At 45.7% G+C, this 25,696-nt stretch overlaps 1 pseudogene; it reads left to right on the forward strand.

Moving 5' to 3' along the window:
- Positions 1-25,696, forward strand: LOC133927971 (diacylglycerol O-acyltransferase 1-1-like; annotated as a pseudogene).

The raw sequence follows: 25,696 nt of genomic DNA on the forward strand, positions 1-25,696 counted from the left end.
ATGCATGGCATGATGATCGCCAACGTCATGCTCCTCCATGAGGCGGCCGCCATCGCCAACCTCCACACCCAGGTTGTCAATGTCCAGAATATTCGTGCCCTCGTGCCGGTCGTTCTTGATCTTGTCTCCCCCAACTACACCAAGTGGTGCAACCGCTTCCTCACCCACTCGACAAATACTCCCTCGCTGATCACGTCCTCACCAACGCATCAAGTTCACCCAAAAGCCTAAGCTGATGGAGAAAAATAGGCAATTCACTTATACTTCAACATCCCCTCACTTGGAGGCTCCCTCATGCCTCAAACGTGAAAGTAGGAGTCAGCTGCAATTTTTTGTTTCATTGCGTCCGCAAAGACTAAAACTCGAGACCTCTAGCTCTGATACCAAATAGAGCTGTATGCATCAACTAGTTCACCTAAAATCCTAAGCTAATAGGGGAAAGGTGGACAATTCCCTTATACTTCAATAGGAACGAAGATGAGCAAAGGACGATGGTGTGTGCATGTGGATGGATAATGATGGTGTATTCGGTTGGGAGGAGTTCATGGATCATTGGGTGATTGTGTCCCACACGTCAGAGTAACAATGAAAAGAAATAGTACTAAATGTTCCATCCGTTCAGAAATAATAGACGTATTTCTTTTGGGTTCGATCTTCGAAGTTGGATTTTGACTAAGATTTTCTAATAAAATATATTGTTTATAGCTTCAAAACCTATATAGTGTGAAATTATTTTGAATTATGAACTTAGTTATATAATTTTATACACTAGATATTCTTATAATTTGATTAAATATTAGTCAAAGTATGTAAAATTTGACTTTTTCAAAAAGAAATTCTCATACTATTTCTGAACTGAGGAAGTAAATGTTTCTTAACCATTCTAATGGTTTGTGATTCTTATGCTACACTTTCTTTTGCTCCAAACACATCTTTCTGTTCGTTTCCTATGTTTTCCATTCCTCATATTTGCCACTACCTTATTATCCGTTCGTGCATTTTCTCTTGTTCTGTTCCTTCAATCCAAACTGACCCCCACTCCTAACTATTTCCTGCAGCTTTTCCCTGTTCCTCTATTTTCTATTCCTCCATTTCCAAATGACCCATCCAACAAGGATCCCACTGCCGCTGACTAATCTTCCTAGTTCCTCGTCTTAGACACGTGGGCTCCACGGCACCACCCTCATGGCCCCAACGTGTAATCGAAGGTGCCCATAGACCACCTAGGCGAGTTTGTAAAACTATGGGGGGGGGGTGATGCAAGGCATCCAACTACAGAACACATCCCAGATGATATAACATGGACATTCACACCACACGACGAGTACACAATGGCCTCTGCATACAAGGCTCAATTCTTAGGATCCACAAGCATCGCTTACCGTGCACTCATATGGAAAACATGGGTGCCACCGAAATACAAATTCTTCGCATGGCTAATCATTCAAAACAGAGTGTGGATTGCCGATAGACTCGTGGCCAGAAAGACACACAACCCGGTCCGTGCGCTGTGCGGCTACTTAGCGGAAACGACTAACCACCTACTCGCATAATGTAGATTCACAAAACACATCTGGGACGCAATCGCGACCTGGGTTGGGTACCTAGAGCTCAGGCCGGCACATTGGCCACCAAGTGACTTGGTCCAGGACTGGTGGACATCAATCGCCACAGCTCCTTGCATGGCAGAAAAAGCCATCCAAAGTCTGGTCTTGCTTACTTCATGGGAAATCTGGAAGGAGAGGAATGCACGAGTCTTCCAACAGCCATACCTTTCGGCAATACCCCTCGAGAACAAGATCAGAGAGGAAGCCCGAACTTGGCATGTGGCGGGAGCGTCGTGCCTAAGTGCATTTCTTGATCACACTGTATAGCCTTTTCTTTTTTCTTTAGGCGTCTCCCAGGGTGCCTTTGGTGTAAACTTTTCTGCTTTAGCAATGAAATAAGCACAAAAAAAGGCATATCAGTGCTTCAGGTCACATGTTGAGGTTGTAATGGTTGGTTTATTCTACTTAGTTTTTTGCAGTAATCTTTGCTTGATATTTTTGTATATTTGTTGAGCTTTTTCTTCAAAGCTTTATCTTCTGGATGGCATATCTTCCAGCTGCGGGAACCCTGCTCTCTTATACTTCCCTTTTGTAATTTGTAACAGAGTCTTGCAGGCCTTTTCAACCTGTGCATTATTGTTCTGGTTGCAGTGAACAGCAGGTTTATTATCGAGAACTTAATGAAGGTTTTTACTAGCCTTTTTCCCATCTAGCAAGTAGATGCCACTGCTTTCTCTCTCTCTCCAGCGCATAACATATTTATTTGAGTTATTTCCTCTTAATTTTTTTTGCAGTATGGATTATTAATAAGAGCTGGCTTTTGGTTTAACGCTAAATCATTACGAGACTGGCCACTGCTAATGTGTTGGTAATATTCTATACTGCTCTATCTTGCACTTTTTCATTACATTATTATATCTGAAACTGATCAACTTTACATTCTTTTTTTTAGCCTTAGTCTACCTGCCTCCCCCCCTTGGTGCATTTGCTGTCGAAAAGCTGGCATTCAACAATCTTATTACCGATGCTGTAAGCAGATATCTCTTAGCTATGCACCTTACATTACTGATGTACGGTTTTCTATTAAACAATTTATACATTTGTCCATATTGTGTATGGACTATTCATTGTATTTGATAGAAACAGTCATGAGGCCCTTTTATTTGATACAATATTACTTCAAAATTTCCTTATACACCATTGAATCCTAGTGTTATTCACTTTTTGCAGGTTGCTACCTGTCTTCATGTTATTCTTACAACGGTTGAAATTGTATATCCAGTGCTTGTGATTCTTATGTAAGTATATGCAACATTTCAAAAATGTGATTATGCAAATTGCTCTGCAGCAAGAGATCGTCATCTAATTTATCAAGAAGGCACATAGAAGCAGAAGAAAATAAATGTTCAAATATTCTGTATAGCAAATATGAAGCTACCATGAGCCTATTTTGAAAAGACAATTACATTTAGAATTTTTTGTAAGCTAGAGGTTTTGCAAGAGTATGATGTTCTTTTGGCATGGTTTAAAAATCAAATCCTGTATCTTGGTTCAGGTGTGTTTCTGCAGTTTTGTCAGGCTTTCTGTTAATGTTTATTGCCTGCATTGTTTGGCTGAAGGTTTAATCTTTTGCACATACAAACCATGATATAAAGAAATTGATCACAAGCGGCAAGAAGGTTGTCATGTGTTCCAGTGTGTCTTTCGTTTTTGTTGGCTCTGCTTTTGTTACTAACTTTGGGTGTGTGTGTGTGTATAAATAATAGCTTTATGGTCCTGCTTGCATGAGGAGGATTAGGAGGCCATAAGAAACAGATATATGAACACCTCTAGTTATAGCCACTTGTGTTGCTTGAGTTTAACCTCCCTTTCTATTTTGTTGATAATGAACTTAGCGCAGCTGACATGGATAGTTTACAAGCTCCAACTTTAGGGAGTCTAATATACTTCATGATGGCGCCATCACTCTGTTATCAGGTATTTTGTCATCATTGTGTATGTTAATTCTAAAGGAATTGTGCAAACCTGAAATTCTGAAAGACGGTTATTCTAAACAGGATCGTTTATAGATTGGGCCATCTCTTATTCATTAAATAAAACTGTAGGGCATTCTCCTAATTAATTTAAAGTAAGAAGAGAGATATGTTCTGCAGCTTCGCTACATAGTATATGTTGCAAATTTTGAAGTTCATCTGCTTTTTAGCGAGGCACCTGGAATTTTGGTCCTCTATGCCTCTTCTCAACTGGCTTTGAATTCATATTAATGTATTTACATGTTGGTTTATTTATTCATTTGTATTTTTACCCTGTCATTGCTGCACATTAAGCTATATCCTTGTATTCATTAGTCAAAACTGAAATACTAGACTCTAGTCAGTAGTCAAATCACTAGCGGTGACTGACAATGTTCTACATCCTTATTGTTGATATTTCGGGTTGTTAGAGATATTTAATTTTTTTATTGCCTTTTGAGTATCCATTTCTACTTAGCTGCAAAAGGAGAGCTAACAGGGTCCCTAACTTTTAGAAATGAATCTTTTTGGAGTTAATTGCAAAAAATACATATATTGTGTCATTTGTAACATAAAACTATAACTTTTGTTTCTAATAATACCAAACTACAAGTATTATGCTATTTGTAACACAAAACTACATATATTATATTATTTGTAATACAAAACTACAACTATTAATGTTTAATGTGTCCCCGTTAGTTTGATTGTAACTCAAAACTACAACTATCCATAGTTGTAAGATAGTTGTAGTTTTGTGTTATAAATAACACAATATATGTAGTTTTATTTAATTCACTCATCTTTTTGCTATTATTCTTGCAGGCAAGCTATCCTCGAAATCAATATATTAGAAAAGGTTGGCTGGTTCGTCAAATTATTCTTTACTTGATATTTACTGGTCTCCAAGGATTCATATTGAACAAGTAAGCCATTCAGATATCTTTGTATGTCTTGTAAAATATCCTCAGGAAATAATCATTTATTGTTTTTATAAACTTGCAGTACATAAATCCAATTGTTGTGAACTCTCAACATCCACTGAAGGGAGGACTATTGAATGCTGTAGAGACTGTTTTGAAGCTCTCATTCCAATTTCTATATTTAGGGGGGAAAGTCCATTTTACTCCCCCCAACAATCCACTTTGTCCGACTGACCCCAAATAAAAACTTGACTTGTTTTACATCCCAAACAGTTCAATACTGGTCAATTAACACCCTAACCTGGTTTTGCCTACTTGGACGCTTTTTCGCCGACATGGAGAGGTTTTGCCACATGGAAGATGACATAACCATGGCCCACAGATCAGTATCAGTAAATAGCAATTATGTTGTTGCACAAACCAAAACCAAGACAGCTGGGAGCCTGGAAAAGTCACCATTTTCTTTTTTTTCTTGAGCTTGTGCGGCATGGCTGAGCTTTGAAGCTCGTTCAACCTCTGCAAGGTAAGATGGCAGGGCTCAGGTGAATAGTAAAATTGGTGGAGGAGGTCGGTGTGAGTTCAGGAGTGGTAGTGGTTTGACAGAGTCCGCAGGGTGGCCCTACAGGGCATTTCGTCGAGCGGGTGGCCTGCATGGAGCATAATCCTCTGTTTATCCGACTTTGGCTGGGGCCTCCAAGACGTGGAGTCCCACACGGCCAACCAATTCATGGTGGACTAGTCAGCCTCCAAGAAACATGCAGCAAAAGGGAGTCGCCGTCCCTCATGCAGCGCTGGCCAGGGCTGTAGTGCTGCCACCCACTCCTAGCCTTGGATCTGCGCCAACTGGAGTAGGACAGAGCGTCAGGTCTGCACCAACTGGAGCAGAGGAAGAGTGTCGGAGCCTCTGTCGAAGCCGGCCTCGCAACCACCCACAGCGCTGCCATCAGTAACAGCCATGGCTCTGTTCTTCTTTTCCCTGGGTGCTTGGGCGAGGCAGAAAAGAGAGGAAGAAGACAGAGATGGCGTGGAGTGCTCATGTGGACTCCCTACGTGGCAAAACCGTTTCGCATTGGAAAAAATATGTCCACGTCGGCAAAACCACTAGTTAAAACCAGGTTAGGGTGTTAGTTAACAAGTATTGAATTGCTCAGGGTCTAAAACGAGTCAAGTTTTTGTTTGGGGTCAGACGGACAAAATGGATTGTAAAATTGACTTTTTACTTATATTTATACATTCAAATAGAAAACCAGTCCTAGAAATATCAGTTTATATTCATGCTTTTCCTTAGAGCTTCCATGATCCGGAAGAAATATTTTTTTCTTATGCTCTTTAAAATGTGAATATTTGCAGTTTGAACTTACATTCTTTTATACAGGTTAAATATTGTTGGAGCAAGAGTTTCTCTTGCCCCAACAAGTACGGTGAGAGTTTCTTCTAAGGAGAAGACTCAAGTTTGGAGACAAAGTTTAAAAGGAAGGAACACCACGAATATATTGATGGTAAAAAAAATGGATCGATCTGGGAAGAGTATCACAGCGTGACTTGGTATTTTTTCACCTTTGTGTCTTTCTGCCGTCTAGTTCATGTCTATCGCTCAGACGACTAGGGCTCCTATTTATAGGGCCGTGCATAGCTTGGTGTACAAGTTTATCATAATGTACAAATATCTGGGATATGACCGAATTACTGGACCTTATTCTGGATAACTACTTTCTACCCTACCTGGGAGATAAATATCCACCATAGTAACTATCGTCGTGCCTGCCCCCTGAAGGGGGCGAGCCGGTCACCAATTGCAACCCGGTGTCGCACTATCAGGGGTATCAGGATAGCCTCCATTACGCTGAGGTGTCAGAGCGGCGTCCACCAGTCTAGGTATTTAATGCCGGTCACTTCCTCGCAGGCAAAGCATGGCCAGTGCTCCCCTTCGGGCAGATCTTTCCTGAGGCCTGATGGCTCACCCTGTAGCCTCCGGGAAGCCGGCCCGAGCAGCTGGAGACGGGGGCCTCGGGAGGCATGGCTCCGGGAGGTGAAGGATGCGGGAGTCAGGACTCTGAAAGGTCAGGGCTTCGGGAGGCCGAGGCTTCAGGGGACCAAGGATTCCGAAGACCGAGGTTTCGGGGGGCCAGGCTTCGGGAGGTTGGGCTTTGGGAGGCTGAGCCTTCGAGAGGCTGGGCTTGTTAAGCCAAGGGAAGGCTTCGAAGGTACGAAGAGGTGGCGCGAAGGAGCCCGATAGCTTCAGAGGTCGAGCCTTTAGCTGAGGGTCCGAAGATCAAGGCTCCGAAGGGATCTGGATAGTAATCTTCAACCATTATCCTCACGCTTGTTTATTTTCCCCCAACAGTACCCCCTAATTCTTGGGCCCCGATGTTTCGGAGGGGGTAGAGGATGTAGAGGAAAACCAACCCCAGCCTGGTATAGTATCAAGGATGCCCGATGGCGATTCCTGTCCTTAAGAAGTTTTTTTGTCGGGAACCATGGGCGTCGATGTCGAGGCCCAAGACTGATGGCGTACTGGTGGTGACAATCTGCTACGGAGCTTGTTGGAGCTGGCATGCGTGATGTCGGGACCCTAGACCGGAGGGGCGTCGATGGAGGTCGTGTACTCCGGGGTCTGTGCCGAGGCCGATACAGGCTATCCGGATTCCTTCGGTAATGGTTCTTCTTGCCTTTTGAGGTCGCTAGAGTAGAGATTACGTGTAGGATCAGGGGACCCTATGCGTTTTTCTGGCAGAATGAGACGTGCCACTACTGCGTTCTAACTAGATAATGCGGGGCGTCATTTAGGGTCTTGTGCCCACGTCCTTGTCACGCGCCAAAAGGAGTCTGGGTTATTAAGGCGACGAGACGTCCGTGCGAGAAAACGAGGCATTTATCGTGGAACGCTGCCACATGCTGGCGGAACGACCGGGGTATGGCCAAGGTCCCCTCAGGCATTCAATGGGGGACACCGCTACGTCGGTTCTGCTTCATCTCCCGAGCTTACATGGCTGCTTGGCCTGGGTATAAAGCTAGGGTCATCCAGCTGGATTCTCCACAGCCCTACGAGTGAGCAGTTAGCCTTGACTTGAGTATAGCGTCGACTTACCGAAGTCTAGGCGGTAGAGGTGGTATGCGACCTCCTCGACCCTTAGTCGATGTCCGGCTCTGGAGGTACTCCGTCCGGAGCCTGGCGATGGCGTGTCGGAGGCGAAACCGAAGGCTAGGTAGTAGAGGTGGTCCATGACCCCCTCGGCCCTTAGTCACTGCCCGGCTCCGGAGGTACTCCGTCCAGAGCTCGGCAAAGGCGTGTCGGAGGCGAAGCCAAAGGATAGATGGGAGAGGTGGCCCGTGACACCCTCGGCCCTTAGACGCTGCCCAGCTCCGAAGGTACTCCGTCCGGAGCCTGGCAACGGCGTGTCGGAAGCGAAGCCAAAGGCTAGATGGGAGAGGTGGTCCGCAACCCCCTCGGCCCTTAGCCACTGCCCGGCTCCGGAGGTACTCCGTCCAGAGCCTGGCGACGGTGTGTCGGAGGCGAGGTTGAAGGCTAGGCGGTAGAGGTGGTCCGCGACCCCCTCGGCCCTTAGCCGCTGCCCGGCTCCGGAGGTACTCCGTCCAGAGCCTGGCGACGGCGTGTCGCAGGCGAAGCCGAAGGCTAGATGGGAGAGGTGGTCTGCGACACCCTCGACCCTTAGCCGCTGCCTAGCTCCGGAGGTACTCCGTCCGGAGCCTGGCGACGGCGTGTTGGAAGCGAAGTTGAAGGCTAGATGGGAGAGGTGGTCCGTGACCCCCTCGCCCCTTAGTCGCTGCCTGGCTTCGGAGGTACTCTGTCTGGAGTCTGGCGATGGCGTGTCAGATGCAAAGCTGAAGGCTAGGCGGTAGAGGTGGTCCGCGACCCCCTCGGCCCTTAGCCGCTGTCCGGCTCTGGAGGTACTCCGTCTGGAGCCTGACAATGGTGTGTCGGAGGCAAAGCTGAAGGCTAGATGGGAGAGGTGGTTCGCGACCCCCTTGGTCCTTAGTCGCTGTCCGACTTCGGAGGTTCTCCGTCCGAAGCTAGGCGGGAGATGTGGTCCATGACCCTCTAGGCCCTTAGCCGCTGCCCGGCACCGAAGGTAATCGGTCTGGAGCCTGGCGATGGCATGTCGAAGGCGAAGCCGAAGGCTAGGCGGGAGAGGTGGTCCACGACTCCTTCAGCCTTTAGCCGCTGCAATGAATTTGCGGCCTCTGCAATGTACAGTTGAGGGTTCCGCTCTATTTCCCGTGCCAAGCAGCTTGGGTTTTTATTAAATGTCAGTATAATTTTCACAAAATGATGTATGAAATGTGTCTTTAAAGGAGATGGTGGGGTAATGATTTTACCTTTTACCATACGTGTTTGAGTCACGCGGGTCATACCTTTCCCTGTAGAGAGGGGGATTTTTATACCCTTTGATCTGTTTGCTGTGCCAATTGGAGTCCAGTGGGTTTCTTGCCCCTTCAACACGGGGGCATTTGCCTTCAAAATGTCGGGGTATTCTTCCCGTCAGGTCCTTTCAGAACCTTTCCGCCTGGCAGAGTTTTCGGAAAACATCCCCATTTCTAGGGGTTTTGGGAAGTCTCTCCATTTTAGCAGAGGTTTGGTAAATTCTCCGTGGTGCGGAGGTTTGTTAAAGCTCTCCGTTTTTGCCAGAGGTTTTGTAAAACTCTCCGTTGTGCGGAGGTTTTTGGAAGTCTCTCCATTTTGGCAGAGGTTTCGTAAACTCTCTGTGTTGCGGAGGTTTGGTAAAGCTCTTCGTTTTTGCTGGAGGTTTTGTAAAAAATTTTGTTGTGCAGAGGTTTTGTAAGGTTCTCCGTTTTTGCCAGAGGTTTTGTAAGGTTTTCCGTTTTTGCCAGAGGTTTTGTAAGGTTCTTCGTTTTTGCCGGAGGTTTTGTAAGATTCTCCATTTTTGCCGGAGGTTTTGTAAGGTACTCCGCTTTTGCTGTAGGTTTTGTAAGGTTCTCCATTTTTGCCGGAGGTTTTGTAAGACTCTCTGTTTTTCGGAGGTTTTGTAAGACTCTCCGTTTTTTGCCAGAGGTTTTGTATGACTCCTTGGCATGTATTAATGCCGAAGGCCCTACACACTATCGGAGCTACACAATACCTTCCAGGAAACCTAGGCAGTCTTGCCTTCTAGGTGACCTAGGTATACTACGCTCGTAGTGTGTAGGCTTGTCGTGCTCCCGAGGAAACGCATGGGGTGCACCGTAACACTGTCCACCAAGGATGTACCCTGGCGCGAGGCATTTATATGACCGAAGCTATGCAATACCTTCCAGGAAACCTAGGCTTGATGCCTTAGCGGTGACCTAGGCATGCTCAACCTGCAGTATATAAGCATGTCGTGCAACAAGGATTCCTTGCGACGGCATTCCTCAGTGTACCGCATCCTCACATCAGGGCCATCCCCTGTAATGCGGCGTCCACACACTATCGAGGCTACAATACCTTCCAGGAAACCCAGGCAGTCTTGCCTTCCAGGTGACCTAGGCATGCTACGCCTGCAGTGTGTGGGTTCCACTGCCTACCAGGGCAAAGCCTACCCTCCGGGAAACCTTTTCAGGTGACCTTGGGTTTAAGCAAACAATGCTTACGGGTGTGTGGCCCTATCACGCCTCCGAAGAAATCCCTCGGGGGCACCACAACTACATTACCAAGGAAGTCCCTTGATAACCGGTATCTACAGACTATTGAGGCTACACAATACATTCTAGGAAACCTAGACAGTCTTGCCTTCCAGGTGACCTAGGCATGCTACGCCCACGGTGTGTAGGTATGTCGTGCAACGAGGATTCCTTGCGACAACATTCCTCAGAGTACTGCATCTCCACCACAGAGGACATCCCCTTGGGCGTGGCTTCAACACCCGAGGCTATGCAAATGCCTTCCAGGGCACCCTGGGCATAATCTGTCTTCCAGGTGACCTAGGCATAAGCGGCGCCCGCGGTGTGTGGGTCTCACTATCTACTGAGACTACGCAATGCCTTCCAGGAAATCTAGGCAGTCTTACCTTGCAAGTGACCTAGGCATGCTACGTCTGCAGTACGTGGGCTTGTCACGCCACCCGAAGATGTCCCACGGGTGGCGCCGCAACACGGTCTATCAAGGAAATCTTTGATATATGGCAACTACACTTCTGAGGCCGCACAATACCTTCTAGGAAACCTGGGCAGACCCACCCCCAGAAGACCTAGGCATGATGCGTCTGTGGGAGTGTAGGGATTTTGCATGGTTATACTAGCTAAGTTTTGCAGCATGCTATTGGCAATAAGAAGCTAATTGTAGTATAAGACATAGCTTGGTTATATAACTATTCATGCTAAATGAGGATATAACTTAAGTTCTACTGCTTCTACCTAGTGGCTATCTATTGCAAAAGACTTCTAGCAGTAAGTTTGGAGGCCTCCAACATACTCTAACCTTGCTGTATGAAAGATAGATCACTAGGTAAACTATTGATAGTTAACAGTGGGCGTACATTTGTAGGAATAAGACCTCTACTGTGAGGCTTGGAGTCCTCGAAGCCTATGGCTAGGCCGGGAGAGGTGGTGCTTGACCCTCTCAGCCCTTAGCCGTTGCCTGGCTCCAGAGGTAATCCGTCCAGAGCTTGACGATGGCATGTTGGAGGCATAGTCGAAGGTTAGTCGGGAGAGATGGTCCTCGACCGCCTCGGCCCTTAGTCGTTGCCCGGCTCCGGAGGTAATCCGTCCGGAGCCTAGCGATGGCATGTCCCCGACTCAGTTCTTGTTGTTGGATATAGTACCGTTGGTAGTAGGGTTGGTAGTGACGGTGTAGGGTTGAGGGGCCGAGGATTTGCCCGGAAGTTTGCCCCAGGCCTCCGAACCCTGCGTCGTCCTTCGTCGGCTCCTTTTGTGACCAAGTATCCTGCTTGCCTTCCGAGGTATTCCTCCCGGAAGGTCATGAGGGTGCGGCAGTCATTGGTGTTATGGCTGCGCCCTGGTCCGTATAGGATGCACCCGTGTGCCTCCGGGGGCACCAAAGCTTGGAGTTGTCATTGGGGTCGCTGTCGAAGGCGGTATGTCCCAGAACCTGTAGTTTCCCCAGGGTCTCCTTCCCCTTTGGGAGACCGTCGAGGCTGCCCGGTGAACCGGCTTTTAGAGCTGAAGTGGTTCTGACTATGCCTCCCCGGATGAGGTGGGCTTGGGGTTCACTGGACACGATTGGTGTTGCGAGGGTGGCGTCGAAGGCACTGGCGGGGTCTGTACACCCCGGAGCCCTGTGTCTCCTTGGAACCCTCTTTCGCCTGAGGGGCCCAAGGAGGACGCTGGGTGGATAGACTTTCTGAAGATGTTGGCTCGCTTAGGGTATCCAAGGTGTTGTCGAAGGGGATACTTTGGGACCAAGCCTAGGCGGGAACACTCCTGGGTTGGACTGCCCAGAACCACTAGAAGGCGGCTTGCTTGGCTGTGGCTTCGGCCATGTCCTCTCCTGAGGCTGGAAGGCCTCCGCGCCGTTTGGAGTTCCTGTACCGACCCAAGGTTCTGGGTTAGCCAAGGTCGGAGGAACACCGTCCCATACGGTAGTGGGGATGGAGCATGCACACGATGTGCATGGCTGAGACAGTCATGCATATGGTTGCATGCTTGCAATGGTGGGAATGACGGTTTTGGCTAGCACTTTGGTGGTTTTCCTAGTGGATTCCTACCTCTCTTAGCACTTCTGTGTTTGAGTCCCCATGGACGGTGCACTGTTGGAGCAAGAGTTTGTCTTGCCCCAGCAAGTACGACAAGAGTTTCTTCTAAGAAGAAGACTCAAGCTTGGAGACGAAGTTTAAAAGGAACGAACACCATGAATGTATTTATGTTAGAAAACATGGGTTGATCTGGGGCGAGTATCACAGCGTGACTTGGTGTTTTTTCACCTCTGTGTCTTTCTACCGTCTAGTTCGTGTCTCTCGCTCAGGCAACCAGGGCTCCTATTTATAGGGCCGTGCGTAGCTTGGTATACAAATTTATCATAATGTACAAATATCTGGGATCTGACCGAATTACTGTGCTTTATCCCGGATAACTACTTTCTACCCTACCTAGGAGATAAAGATTCACCGTAGTAACTATCATGGTGCCTACCCCCTGAAGGGGACGAGCCGGTCGCCAATTATGAACCGACATCGCACTGTCAGGGGTGTTAAGATAGCCTCCATTACGCTGGGGTGTTAGAGCGGCATCCACCAGTCTAGGCATTTAATGCCGGTCACTTCCTTGCAGGCAAAGCATGACCGGTGCTCCCCTTCCAGCAGATCTTTCCTGAGGCCTGATGACTCACCTTGTAGCCTCCGAGAAGCCGGCCCGAGTAGCTGGAGACGGGGGCCTCGGGAGGCATGGCTCCGGGAGGTGAAGGCTTTGGGAGGCAGGACTCTGGAAGGCTGGGGTTTCGAGAGGCCAAGGCTTCGTGAGATCGAGATTTTGAGGGGCCGGGCTTCAGGAGGCTGGGCTTTGAGAGGCTGGGCCTTCGAGAGGCTGGGCTGGTTAAGCCAAGGGAAAGCTTCGCAGGTACGAAGAGGTGGTGCGAAGGAGCCTGATGGCTTCGGAGGTTGAGTCTTTAGCTGAGGGTCCGGAGATCAAGGCTCTGGAGGGACCTAGATAGTAATCTTCAACTATTATCCTCAGACTGGTTATTTTCCCCCAACAAATATACTTGCTGAGATTCTTCGATCATGAATTCTACAAAGACTGGTGGAATGCAAAAACAATTGATGAGGTGAAATACAAGTGTCTTTTAAGCTAGTATTACTTGTTTTTTCAGTATAAAAAGAAGCTACGTAAACATAGCTAATGTTGTGTATGATGTTTCCTTCTGCTGCATGTGCTGCTGTACTCGGATGGGATCAGTATTGGAGAAAGTGGAACATGGTATGCCTTTTCTTTTCTTTAAAGGCAATAGTACTTTTACGAAGCGTGTACTCAGATATGATATACACAGTTGAAGTTAAATATAGCCATGCCAAGTAACAGCATGAAAATATGGCAAGCCAGTGTAAATGTTATTGAGAAAAGAGAAACCTGAACCTCCCTTGTGCTATGCAGAACTAATACTAAGTTCCAAGTAGGTAGAAGAAAGTAAAGAGAATGGATGATACCATGAATGTGGTGGAATTATTCTGCTATAATACTCTCTGATTTTTTTTAGGGGAATACAGTAGGGGCACCCCTGCTGTGGTGCTATAATACTCTCTGTTGGTCTATCAATTTTATATTCGTTTTATTTGGCTAAATATGATGACTAATACTGTATAACTTTCACAGCCTGTGCATAAATGGAATCTTCATCACATTTACTTCCCTTGCATGCGAAATGGTATATCGAAGGTAAAAATTCTATCGGTGTATGTTATGCCTGCACTTGTATCCTGTGCACAGTAAATTAAACCATAGCTGCATTCTCATTGTGGGCCTTCACTACTACAAAACCTATTTTCCGAGACACCTAGGATTGATTTGTATAGGCGGTTCGTAGGAAAAACCGTTTGAAAAAGTGGCTACGGCCCCGTGCGGCCGAGGACCGCCTGTGAAAATGAGATCTATTTCCACAGGCGGTTCACGTAAGGAACCGCCTGTGGAAATGGAGAATTTACACAGGCTGTTCCTAACGTAGACCGCCTGTGGAAATAGATCTCATTTTCACAGGCGGTCCACGTAAGGAACCGCCTGTGGATATTACTTTTCACAGGCGGTTTATTACGTCGACCGCCTGTGAAAATACTCCATAAATACTGTTTCTTCTCAGCCAGCTCCATTCAGACAGACTTACTGTTCGAAACAGTAAGCATTTGCTGTGGCGGCCGATTTGGAAAATAGGGGGAGAGGTTTTGTTTTTGATTTCCTTGGAGGAGCCAAATAAGGTATGTATATCTCATCCCTAGCTTGCATTTTTTTGAAGTTTAAATTTAGATTTAAGGCTAAATTAGAGTTTCAATGTGATCTAGAGATGCTCATGGTTCTTGCTATTTTGATCATCAAATTAGCTTAAATTTGCAGCAATATTGATTTAATTGTGTTGATTCACATGATTCTAGTATTATATTTTAAAAATATAGCTAGAATGTGATGTTAAGCCTTAGGAGGTTTCATCATGCATGAATGGGGATATTTTCTCTAGATCTAGATCTAGATCTAGGGGAGAGGGAGAGGGAGAGAGAGAGAGTAATGAATTCACATTATTTTGAGTCATAAATTTACATTAATGTAGATTCAATTGTGTAGACATATTATAATCATAATAATCTTTTTAATTTTAATTTTCAAATAAATTAGTTAATTAATTAATGTATCTAATTTTGTGGTTGAAGTTAAAGATGGACAGAGCATGGATGTATGATGCGCTAAGACATGGAGAAATATACATCAAAGGACTCTCTATTTTTATTGAAGGCGCAGAGAAGGACGCTTTAATTAAGAAGACAAAGGAAATGTATTGTCCATATTCTGACTGCAAGAACCAGAAATTGTGGGACAAATCAAGTGTAATCAAATCGCACTTGATCTTGAGAGGTTTTGTTGAGAATTACAAATGTTGGTCCAATCACGGCGAACAATGTACAAGCAAATCAAACCAGGACATCGCTGCTGATCAAGTAGATGGTGATGATGAGGGAGCAGTCGGAGCCGACAATGATTTTATGATGGATGATGAACCCGATTTTGATCTGGATGATGATGCTGACTTTGATCTGGAGGAAATGCTACGCCACGCTGAACCGCATGTTTTAAGGGACACGAGAGGTTTAGATAATTTCGAGGCATTAAAAAAGGCATCGAACGAACTTTTGTATGAGGAATCGAAGGGCTGTGATAAGGAGTTCACGGTGTTGCATTCGGTGCTTGAACTTCTAAGGTTGAAGGCCAGCAATGGATGGTTCGACAAGAGTTTCTTGGATCTGTTGAGTCTCTTGGCAAACATGCTTCTGAAGCCTAACTTCTTGCCCACCACCACTTATCTGGCGAAGAAGCTTATCTGCCCGTTGTCATTGGATGTGCAAAAAATACACGTGTGTCCGGACCATTGTATCCTCTACCGTAAAGAGTACGAAGCCTTGGATAGATATCCAGTGTGCAATGCGAGTCGGTACAAGAGGAATGATGATTGCGAGGACGAAGTTGCTTCCGCCAACACGAAGAAGAAGAAAAGTAATGCTGGTCGTGATGAAGAAGACACTTCTTCCAACGCGGAGAAGAAGAGAAGAAGTCCTGCGATGGTGATGTGGTACCTACCAGTGATACCCCGCTTGCAGCGCCTGTACTCGAACCCTAGGAACTCTGAACTGATGCGTTGGCATTTCGATAAGAGCAAGAAGGATGGAACTAAGCTTCGACACCCCGCAGATGCTAGGCAATGGAGAAAGTTCGATGCCATGTATCCAGAGTTCACTGAAGAACCAAGGAATGTAAGGTTCGCGTTGAGTACGGACGGAATAAATCCTTTCGGTGACATGAGCACCTCACATAGCACTTGGCCAGTGGTCCTTGCCATCTACAACCTTCCTCCATGGCTATGCATGAAGCGGAAGCACCTTATGCTGTCCACTCTTATCCAAGGACCGAAACAACCAGGCAACGATATAGATGTGTTTCTGGAACCATTGATGGAAGATATGGCAAAACTGTGGAATGAGGGGGTCCGGGTATGGGATGAATTCCGACAACAGTACTTCACGCTGAAAGCAATGATTTTTGTTACCATCAATGATTATCCCGCCCTTTTTAACCTATCGGGATAGGTTAAAAGGAAGCAAGGATGTGCAGTATGCTTGGATGAAACCGCATCTGTGTACCTTCCGTACTCACAGAAGGTAGTGTACACCCGCCACCGACGGTTCTTACTCAGAACTCACAGATACCGCAATATGAAGAAATATTTTGACAACACGGTTGAGGAAGATACTGGCCCGAAACCTCGCAGCGGGGCACGAGTGTTTGAAATGGTCAATAGCATCAAGGTTGTTTTTGGGAAGCCGCCGAAGGGTACAAAGAAGAAGAAAAGTGAGACGCCGACCAGCACGCTGTGGAAGAAGATGCCAATTTTCTTTAAGTATTTACCCTACTGGAAGGACTTGGACGTCCGTCACAGCATCAATGTGATGCACGTTGAGAAGAATGTGTGTGATAGCATCATTGGCCTCTTACTGGACATACCAGGCAAGACAAAGGATGGAATCAAGTCACGTAAGGACTTGGTGCATTTTGAAATTAGGCCAGAGCTACACCCTGAAGACAGACCAAATGGGAAACATTATCTTCCGTCGGCTAGCTACTCTTTGACACCTGAGGAGAAAAAGGCATTGTGCAAGTGCTTACGTGGGGTGAGAGTCCCGACTGACTACTCATCCAACATTAAGAACCTAGTCTCGATGAAAGATTTGAAGCTAATCGGCATGAAGTCTCACGATTGTCATGTGATGATGACGCAGATGCTCCCTATTGCAATAAGGGGTATCAAGCCGAGATACATAAAGGTGGTCATCACACGGTTGTGTCACTTCTTCAACGCAATTGCTCAGAAGGTGATCGATGCTGAAAAACTGGGTGCTCTACATAGTTCGTTGGTAGAGACTTTGTGCCAACTTGAGATGTGCTTCCCTCCATCCTTTTTCGATATCATGGTACACCTCTTGGTTCACATCGTGAATGAGATAATTGCGCTGGGCCCCGTATTCTTACATCAGATGTATGCGTTTGAGCGGTACATGGGCATTCTGAAGGTCTATGTACGGAATCGTGCTCACCCAGAGGGTTCAATGATCGAGGGCTACAGTACCGAGGAAGTCGTTGAGTGTTGCATCGATTACATAAAAGATTCTAATCCCATTGGTGTACCTGTATCTCGACATGAGGGGAGGTTGTCTGGGAGAGGGACCAAAGGAAAGAAAAGATTCATCGATCATGATTACAAAGCAATGGAAGAAGCACATTTCACCATATTGCAGCAGATCCAGTTAGTGGCGCCGTACGTCGAGCAACACCTAAATGAGCTGTACACAAAAAATCAAGGCCGCTTGTATGATTGGATCTTGAAAGAGCACAAGCGTCGCTTCACCACATGGTTCAAGAACCAAAACCTTCCGGACGGTGAATCTCTAGATAAAAAAAATGTTAAAATGTTGGCCTGTGGCCCATCAAGTTTAGTTATGTCATGGCAAGCGTATGATATTAATGGGTACACGTTTTATACCAAAGCAAAAGACAAGAAGAGCACGACCCAAAACAGCGGAGTTCGAACAGAAGCCTATGACACAACAGGGGAAAAGGTTACCTACTATGGGTTCGTAGAAGAAATCTGGGAACTCGACTATGGAGTGAATCTGCAGATTCCCGTCTTTCGGTGCAAATGGGTCATACACCCAAATGGCGTGGCGGTGGACAACTACGGCTTCACAATTGTCGACCTCAGCATTGTAGGCCACAAAGATGACCCGTGGGTACTCGCTGAGCATGTCGCATAAGTTTTCTATATAATTGACCCCGCAAATGAAAAGAAGCACGTAGTTGTTGCCGGAAAACAAAGAATTGTCGGAGTCGAGAATGTGGAGGATGCGGAAGAACACAATTAGTTCGATGACGTGCCGCCTTTTGGAGATCCAGAAAAGATCAAACTTGTAGAAGCAACCCTCGATCGATCTGTGATGCCGTACATGCGTCTGGATGGTGTAGGGAAAACAGTTCAAGGCAAATAGTGCAATGATATGCGAATTATTTTTCTAATGTGATAGAACCCTGAAATTTGTATACAATTAGGATAAGCTTTATTTTGTATTATGGACTTGTATGCATTTAAGATGCTTCAATACGTAATAGATTATTTAAGATGCTTTAGTACGTAATAAAATATTTAAGATGCTTTAATATGTAATAGAATAGTATTTCCCAAACTAGCAAAAAAAAACATTCAATAGGTTTCCACAGGCGGTTGACTTAAGAAACCGCCTGTGGAAATCATTTTCACAGGCGGTTCCTTCGGTGAACCGCCTGTGGAAATGGATTTTCACAGGCGGTTTCTTAAGTCAACCGCCTGTGGAAATCGTTCCTACTTATATAACTGCGCGCGACCCCGAAAACCCTAGTGCTTTCAGAAAACCTCGACCTCGCCGTCAGGCTGCTCTTCCGTCCCCCTACCGCACTCTCTGTTTCCGCTGCTGCCGCCGCCGGTGGAGGGCCGACTGTGCCGAGGAGGAGCTGTCGCGGCCGCCGCCGAGGTCCACAGCACCGAGGAGGAGCCGTCGCCGCCGCCACTGCCGCCGAGTACGACAGCGCCGAGGTGGAACCGTCACCTCCGTCGCCGAGGTCCACAACGCCGAGGAGGAGCCGCCGCCGCCGGTGAGTACTTCCATGTCCTCCTCCCGGCCGAGCTGTCGTAGTCGGTTCTCCGGCCGGCCGTGTGTCACCCCCCCTTCTCTGTGATGCTGGCCATCGAGCTGTGGTGCAGCACCGTCGTAGTCGGTTGTGTACCTCCTGTTCCCCCTCCCGGCCGCGCCGTCGTAGTCGGTTCTCCGGCCGGCCAGGTTCCCCCCCCCCCCCTTCTCTGTGATGCCAATTGTTATGCACGCAAGCTGGACCTGTACATATCAAACCTAATCTCTTTTGTTATGCACGCAAGTTAAGCTTCTTCCACCTGCACCTTCCTCCCACTTGGAGGAGTAGGAGAACGAAGTACATATGTTTATAAATCGCATGGAAAATGAACAATGTGAAACTTGCAGTACCATAATTGTTTCGTTAAAAAGAGACATTGTGGAGATGTTTATACCATTTTCAAGCTGGTACTGCAGGTGAAAAATTAAATTTGTCAGGCATGGATTAAGGTGAGATATGGCTGATTTATATTTTTGATAAATCTTGAAGGTTTGGTTGAGATTTTTCATTTCCTCTTTTATGTTCCTATCATGTTGATCAATAAATAATTAAGCGGCTGAAGCGAACACAAATCGTTTTATCGTTAAAACTACTGAATTAAACAATAAACGGACTATAGTAATCATTGTCAACTCACAATGACTAAACTGAAGCATTAATTAATAACTCTCTGAATTAAGTGGCCTGAAATTAATACACTAAATTAAAAGAAAAATAGTACACAGAAAGGACATGCAGAATTGTTCATTTACTTAATGTGTACAGACTTCAATTTCAGAGTCACATGCATGATATAGATAGCAAGATTGGTAACTTGGAACATACCTCTTTTTTTCGAAAGGAGGAACATACCTCTTTTCATCATGCATATATAAATATCCCAGCTTGCTCCCTCCAATAATCCGTGATCATGAATGAAGTATTTGATCTGTAATTTAGCCGACATGTAGGTCCATTTTCTTACATGTACGTTGTTATATATTGTGCATGCACATGAGCTTGCGAATATTTTATGATTAACTAGCTAGCTAGTATTACTATATATACATAGGTGATCATACGTACACTAAGGTCGGCCGGTCATCATGTTCATGCATGTTTATCGATCAAAATGATCGGTTGATCAGATTTGTTTGAACAAAAGTTATACGAATATCTAAAGAAGCGTCATGAAGAGAAAATGTTTCCACGTCGCAGAGGGCTTTTGCTAGAGGCTTTTGAGAAGAAAGACCGCCTCTACGTATCTCTCTCCTCCCTTTCCCTTTCTCTTTTGATCAGCACCTCTTTTCATGCGATCATATGAAGGAAGAAAGCAGAGACAAGAGATGAACGCATTATACGTTCTTCTGCTGCGCGTCAAAGTGAGTGCTTCCAGCAGCTCTTGGATCTCTCGCTAGCCACTATACCGATCATGGGAGACTGGGTATCTAGGCAGCTACGTACTATATCCACACAGTATTATATATCCATCTTCCATGTGCTGTCCAATGTTTTCATTCTCTGCTCTCTAATTTCTATGCTTCTCTTGTGTTCAATGATACTCAATTTTGCATTTTACACTACTACTAAATTCCCTTTTTTTTTCATACTAGCATACTTGTTAGCTTTTTCTAGACAACAATAATCCAGCGGTTGATTCAGTACTATGGGGCAGAAGAGGACAGTAACCCTGAAGAAACCAGAAGCAACCAGGATGTCGGATGTTGCAACAGAGGTCGACCCGGCACAGAGGACGCTCGCAATAGAGGCCTCCCCGGCACAGAGGTCGGATAGGGACCGAAGCCCACACAAACCGTCCTCCTTCGACAGCAGCAAAAGCTCGGGCTCGTATCACAGCCCGAGCCCTGTTCCATGCGAGCGGGAGATCCGTCGTCGGGAAAGTGACAACGAGTACTATCCCGCCGAAGAGGTATTTAGTTGAGTCAATGCATTTCATTCTTGTTAAATGGAGGAATATCTTATGTTGATGTCAGCTCTTATTTATTTTCTCTCTAGAGGGTGAGGGTGCCAAGATCTTCACGTCGATCATCTGCGCCACAATATTCTGCGCCACAACCCACCGCTACATCTGTGCCCGAAACTGCGGGTCCCTCTGGGCCGACGCTGAAACGAAGAAGGGGCGAGCGTAGCAGGAACAAGTTGCCATCCGGCATTTATACAATAACACAGGTCGGACTTGAAGGGGAGCCTATTGCACCTCGTGAGGCCTGCGCTAAATTCCGCAACGGTTGCGGATTCCTTGTGAAGGAGTACGTCCCAATCACTGTAACTGATTGCGATTGGTGTCGGATGAGACAAAGGATTTTCTATGGGCAACATTGCAGAGAACCATCCGATTCCCCTCGGGAACAGAGGAAGCAGCCAAACAGAATGCATTGAAAACTATGGGAAAAAGCTTTCGGGGTTGGAAGAGTGAGCTCAACAAGGAATTCGTGAAGAAGAATCTGGTACCCTTTAATAAATATGGAAAAATTACACCAGAGCAATGGACAGAGTTTGTTAGGCAGAAGACCACACCTGATGCCATCAAACTGGGTGAATCGTTCAAGCAACTTGCGAAGAAGAATAAGCACCACCATCACCTAGGCACATCTGGGTACGCCCCCAAAATTCCTGAGTGGAGAAGGCAAGAGGAAGAGGCTGCCCGGGTTGGGAAACCCAACCCTTTAGAAAATTGTGATGAGCAAAGCAGGAACTGGGTCTATGCTCGATCACAACGAACCGAGTATGGGGACTTAGCCTTCAATAGCCCCGAGACCATGGAGGTGACCCAGACCATCCAAGGGCTTGCTAACGAAGGGTCTATAGAGGCTGATAGGGAGAATGACCTGCTTACCAAGGCCCTGGGGAACAAGGAACACCCGGGTCGCACTCGAGGCATCGGATCAAAAGTGGGCTGGAAGCATGGGTTCCCAAACGATGCGGGCCAGTACAAGACACGAACTAGATATAAGAAGACCCTAGAGGAACAGATACAAGAACAGGTTAAGGTCGAATTCATTAAGATGTGGAATGAAAAGGAGAAGGAAAGGGCGGCATTAATGCTGATAGAGCAACCAACCAGCCCAGGATTTCGGAGCAGCGTCGGGTCCACACATTTCGATAGCTAGAGATATCCTGTGGATGAAATCAAAGAGGCTACCCCTTGCATTCTTCATGTTCCGGTCGACAAGGGAGACTTCACTGTCGAGGCTGCCACTGGCCAGGCCATTCCAGGCTGTGTGTTTCACAGTCAAGATATTCCGGCCGGTTACGCCAAGGTACAAGTGGACTCGGTGCAGCCGATTTTCAGGAAGTACAAGCTCGAAATCAGCGCACCTGAGGGTATTGAGATTCTCGATGAGGCTGTTGGAAACTTCATTTTGTGGCCCAGACGGGATATCATAGTAAGCTGTCAGAAGTCACAATCGCCAGCGTCCCGTCTGTCCCAGGGCCCTGCATCTCTGCCTCAGGCACCGCTGCCCCAGAGCCAACCCACTCCGCCTCAGGCACCTCAGCCCCAGAGCCAACTCACTCCGCCTCAGGCACCTCAGCCCCCGTGCCAACCCACTCCGCCTCAGGCACCTTCGCCCTCGCGCCCGGTATCTCCGCCGAAGGCAACTTCGCATCGTGCTTCACCGTCTACAACTCAGGCACCTCCGCCTCCAGCGTCTCTGACTCCGGCGTCTCCGCCTCCTGCACATCCATCACCTGAGCATCGGAGAGTTCCTACAATGATTACCCCGTATGAGAAGATTGAGCTACCTGATCCGATGAAGAGGTGGCTTCTGTCCTCGTCAAAACCAAATGCATCATCCGCACAGGAATCTCCAGCGAAGGGCAATCTCACGAAAGAGATCGTCAAAGCATTAAGTACGTCACAGATAGATTTTGTGCCTACACTGGATGTTCTCGAAAAATATGAGCATGGCAAGCCATTTCTGCCATCATTTCAACTCTAGAAAGGTCCGTGGGAGATGAGGAAATTCCACGAATGGTACATGAGGGCATGTCGCGTGGGCCTCTCCATAATCACTGCTTCTGTCCCCGCTAACGTTTATCTAAGCGGAGACAACTACCTCATGTTGGATTTCAAGGACATGCACGCTGTGTTCCGCCTCGACAAACTTGACATCAATCTCATAAGCGTCTGGTGCCTGTAAGTGCCAACAATCTACCTCTACGTTCATAAGTGTACCAATATATGTTATAGAAGCTAATGACTATTAATTTGTTCTGTAGGATGCAATTTAACGATGCAGATAAGTTAAAGAGGCATGTCGGATTCCTTGATCCGCAACGAATTTCCCTGCCAAACATGATCGTGAACATAAGGACTGATGACCCTAGGATTAAGGGGAAGAGTAAAAAGGATAAAGCACGGGTCATAAAAGAAGCAACCAAAACAAAAAGGCTCGAAATGTCAACCTACATATGAAGGGCTATGCTTGAAATGCAGGACAAGGACTGCATCTTCGCTCCCTACAACTTTAAGTAAGTGTGATACGTTATGAATCTAACATAAGTGTTCAACTTAGTTGATCGATCAAGAATCTAACAGAAGTATTCATGTAGCGATCACTACATTTGTATAATGCTGATGCCGAAGTCGAGCAGACTCGTGGTCCTTGACTCTGCCGATTTCCAATAAAAATCCTACCAAGATTTCATTGATATTATACAGAGGTAAATGAAGTCTCCCATACTTAAAACTCTTATACATTATTTATGAATTGATAATTACTTGTTGGTATTCGAATAGGGCCTACAAGTGGTACGTAATGAAAGGTGGGATACACGATACGGACAGGCCAGATGCGATGACAGTCCGTACACATTTTCCGGTACTAACACAACTTCTAATTCTTGTATTCCACTATTAATGACGAATAGTTTTATTGAACTAATGAATACGTTGCATTTTTTTTAAGTGCCACAAGCAAGGTTTCAATACCGTTCTTTGTGGATACTATGTTTGCGAATTTCTTAGGATAAACGGGAGGTACACAACGAACCCTGAGGACGTAAGTCATCATTGCGCCTGCACATTCTTATTTGGTTATGTTTCCGTTGTCAGTAGTGTTTTAACTCTTTTAGTGTATTTTCAAACCAGGCAAGGATGATTCAATGTGCGAACCAAGCTCTCACCGATAAAGAAATCCAAAACGTCCAACGTGACATGTGCCGGTTTATTATGCACGAAGTCATCCACAAGAACGGTAGATTAGCTAGCCATCCGAGACTTTGTGTGTGGGACAGCGACTCTTAGCTATATAGGCTTGTGATGTTGTAAATATTGTTTTGTAAATATTGCTGTACTTGTGTTAAATGTTGAAATATGTGATGTTATTCATATTGTTATTTAAACTGTGTGAAATCTGGATGGAATAAAATATATTCTATTTTATTTTTTTTAAATAAATACATACCACATGCGGTTCTCCTACGGAACCGTCTGTGCAAATCTTTATATCACAGGCGGCAGCTAATGTGGACCCCGCCTGTGGAAATCCATTTCCACAGGCGGTTGACATTAGGAACCGCCTGTGGAAATAGATTTCCACAGACGGTTCGTTAAGATAACCGCCTGTGGAAATCCATTTCCACAGGCGGTCACTTTTACGCCTGTGAAAATCGTTAGCTTTCTGTCACAGGCGGGTGCGCCAAACGCCTGTGAAAAGGCTTTTCCACCCACCTGTACAGTATCGTTTTGTAGTAGTGCTTGTAGATCCCCAAACAGAATGATGCTTATTCATTATTCCCTCTTTTTCCCTAAGTAATTTTGCATTGAGCAACAAAAGTTTACCTACTCATAAATCTGTACGAGTCAAGTAACAAAAGGATGATTTTTAACTGTTTGAGCAATAAGTATGTGCTGATTTCTTTTTATGGATGGCCATACTAGCAGCAATGGCTACTACCAGCCCTACTAAAAGATTAGCTGCTATACTGGAGATCTCTTGTACTCTGTTGTGTCTGGTCTTGTGTGTTATTATTATTGTTGTTATTTTTGAAAGGGTCCTTTGTGTTATTTTTCTTGTAGTAAGTTGCTGTTGTTATATCGTTCTTTGTTTCTGCTGTACTCCATGAGGTAAACTTTCTCTCCATTTTCCTTCACTTTTTGGTTCTTCATATGCAGACACTAGTTATCTATTGTTTTGTTGTTTGACATACCCCTTTTGACATGCTTCAGTTCTGAACTTATAAGCTGTAGTGTTGCTTGGATAAACATTTGCTCTTTATGCCATTCAATAATTCTTGTTCAGCATATTTCAAGCAAATTATGATACATTTTCTTCGTAATTGTACACCAGCTATGTGTTGCTGTTCCCTGCCGCATGCTCAAGTTATGGGCTTTCTTAGGAATCATGCTGCAGGTAATTTAATACAACCCAAAATGATGTGGACGATATCCAGCATTTCATTTTTTCTTTACTAGTTCTCTTATGATTATCTAAATAGTATGCTATCTTATGAGCATCATCGCATGTGTTCAAGGTATATGTCTTCGAATAGGATTACTGAATTCCATCATGTAGTCTCATCTAGCCTGTTCTGACACCATGTAATTTTTTTCTTGTCACCAGATTCCCCTTATTGTATTCACATCATACCTCAAAAATAAATTCAGAGACACAATGGTGACCCATATTTTCCTTAGTTGCTACAGTTATGATAGTTCTTTGATGTGAACCCGTTCTAATTTGTGTTAGGTTGGCAACATGATCTTTGTTTCTTTTTCTGCATCTACAGGCAGCCTATGTGCATTCTCTTGTATTACCATGATGTGATGAACAGGATTGAAAAGACAGATAAACATACATGGATAAATTTTTATGTTCCATTTTCCATCCTAGAATCTGAAAAGCAATAA

This window comes from Phragmites australis, chromosome 9, assembly GCF_958298935.1.
Source record: "Phragmites australis chromosome 9, lpPhrAust1.1, whole genome shotgun sequence".
In the NCBI taxonomy this organism is placed as follows: Eukaryota; Viridiplantae; Streptophyta; class Magnoliopsida; order Poales; family Poaceae; genus Phragmites; species Phragmites australis.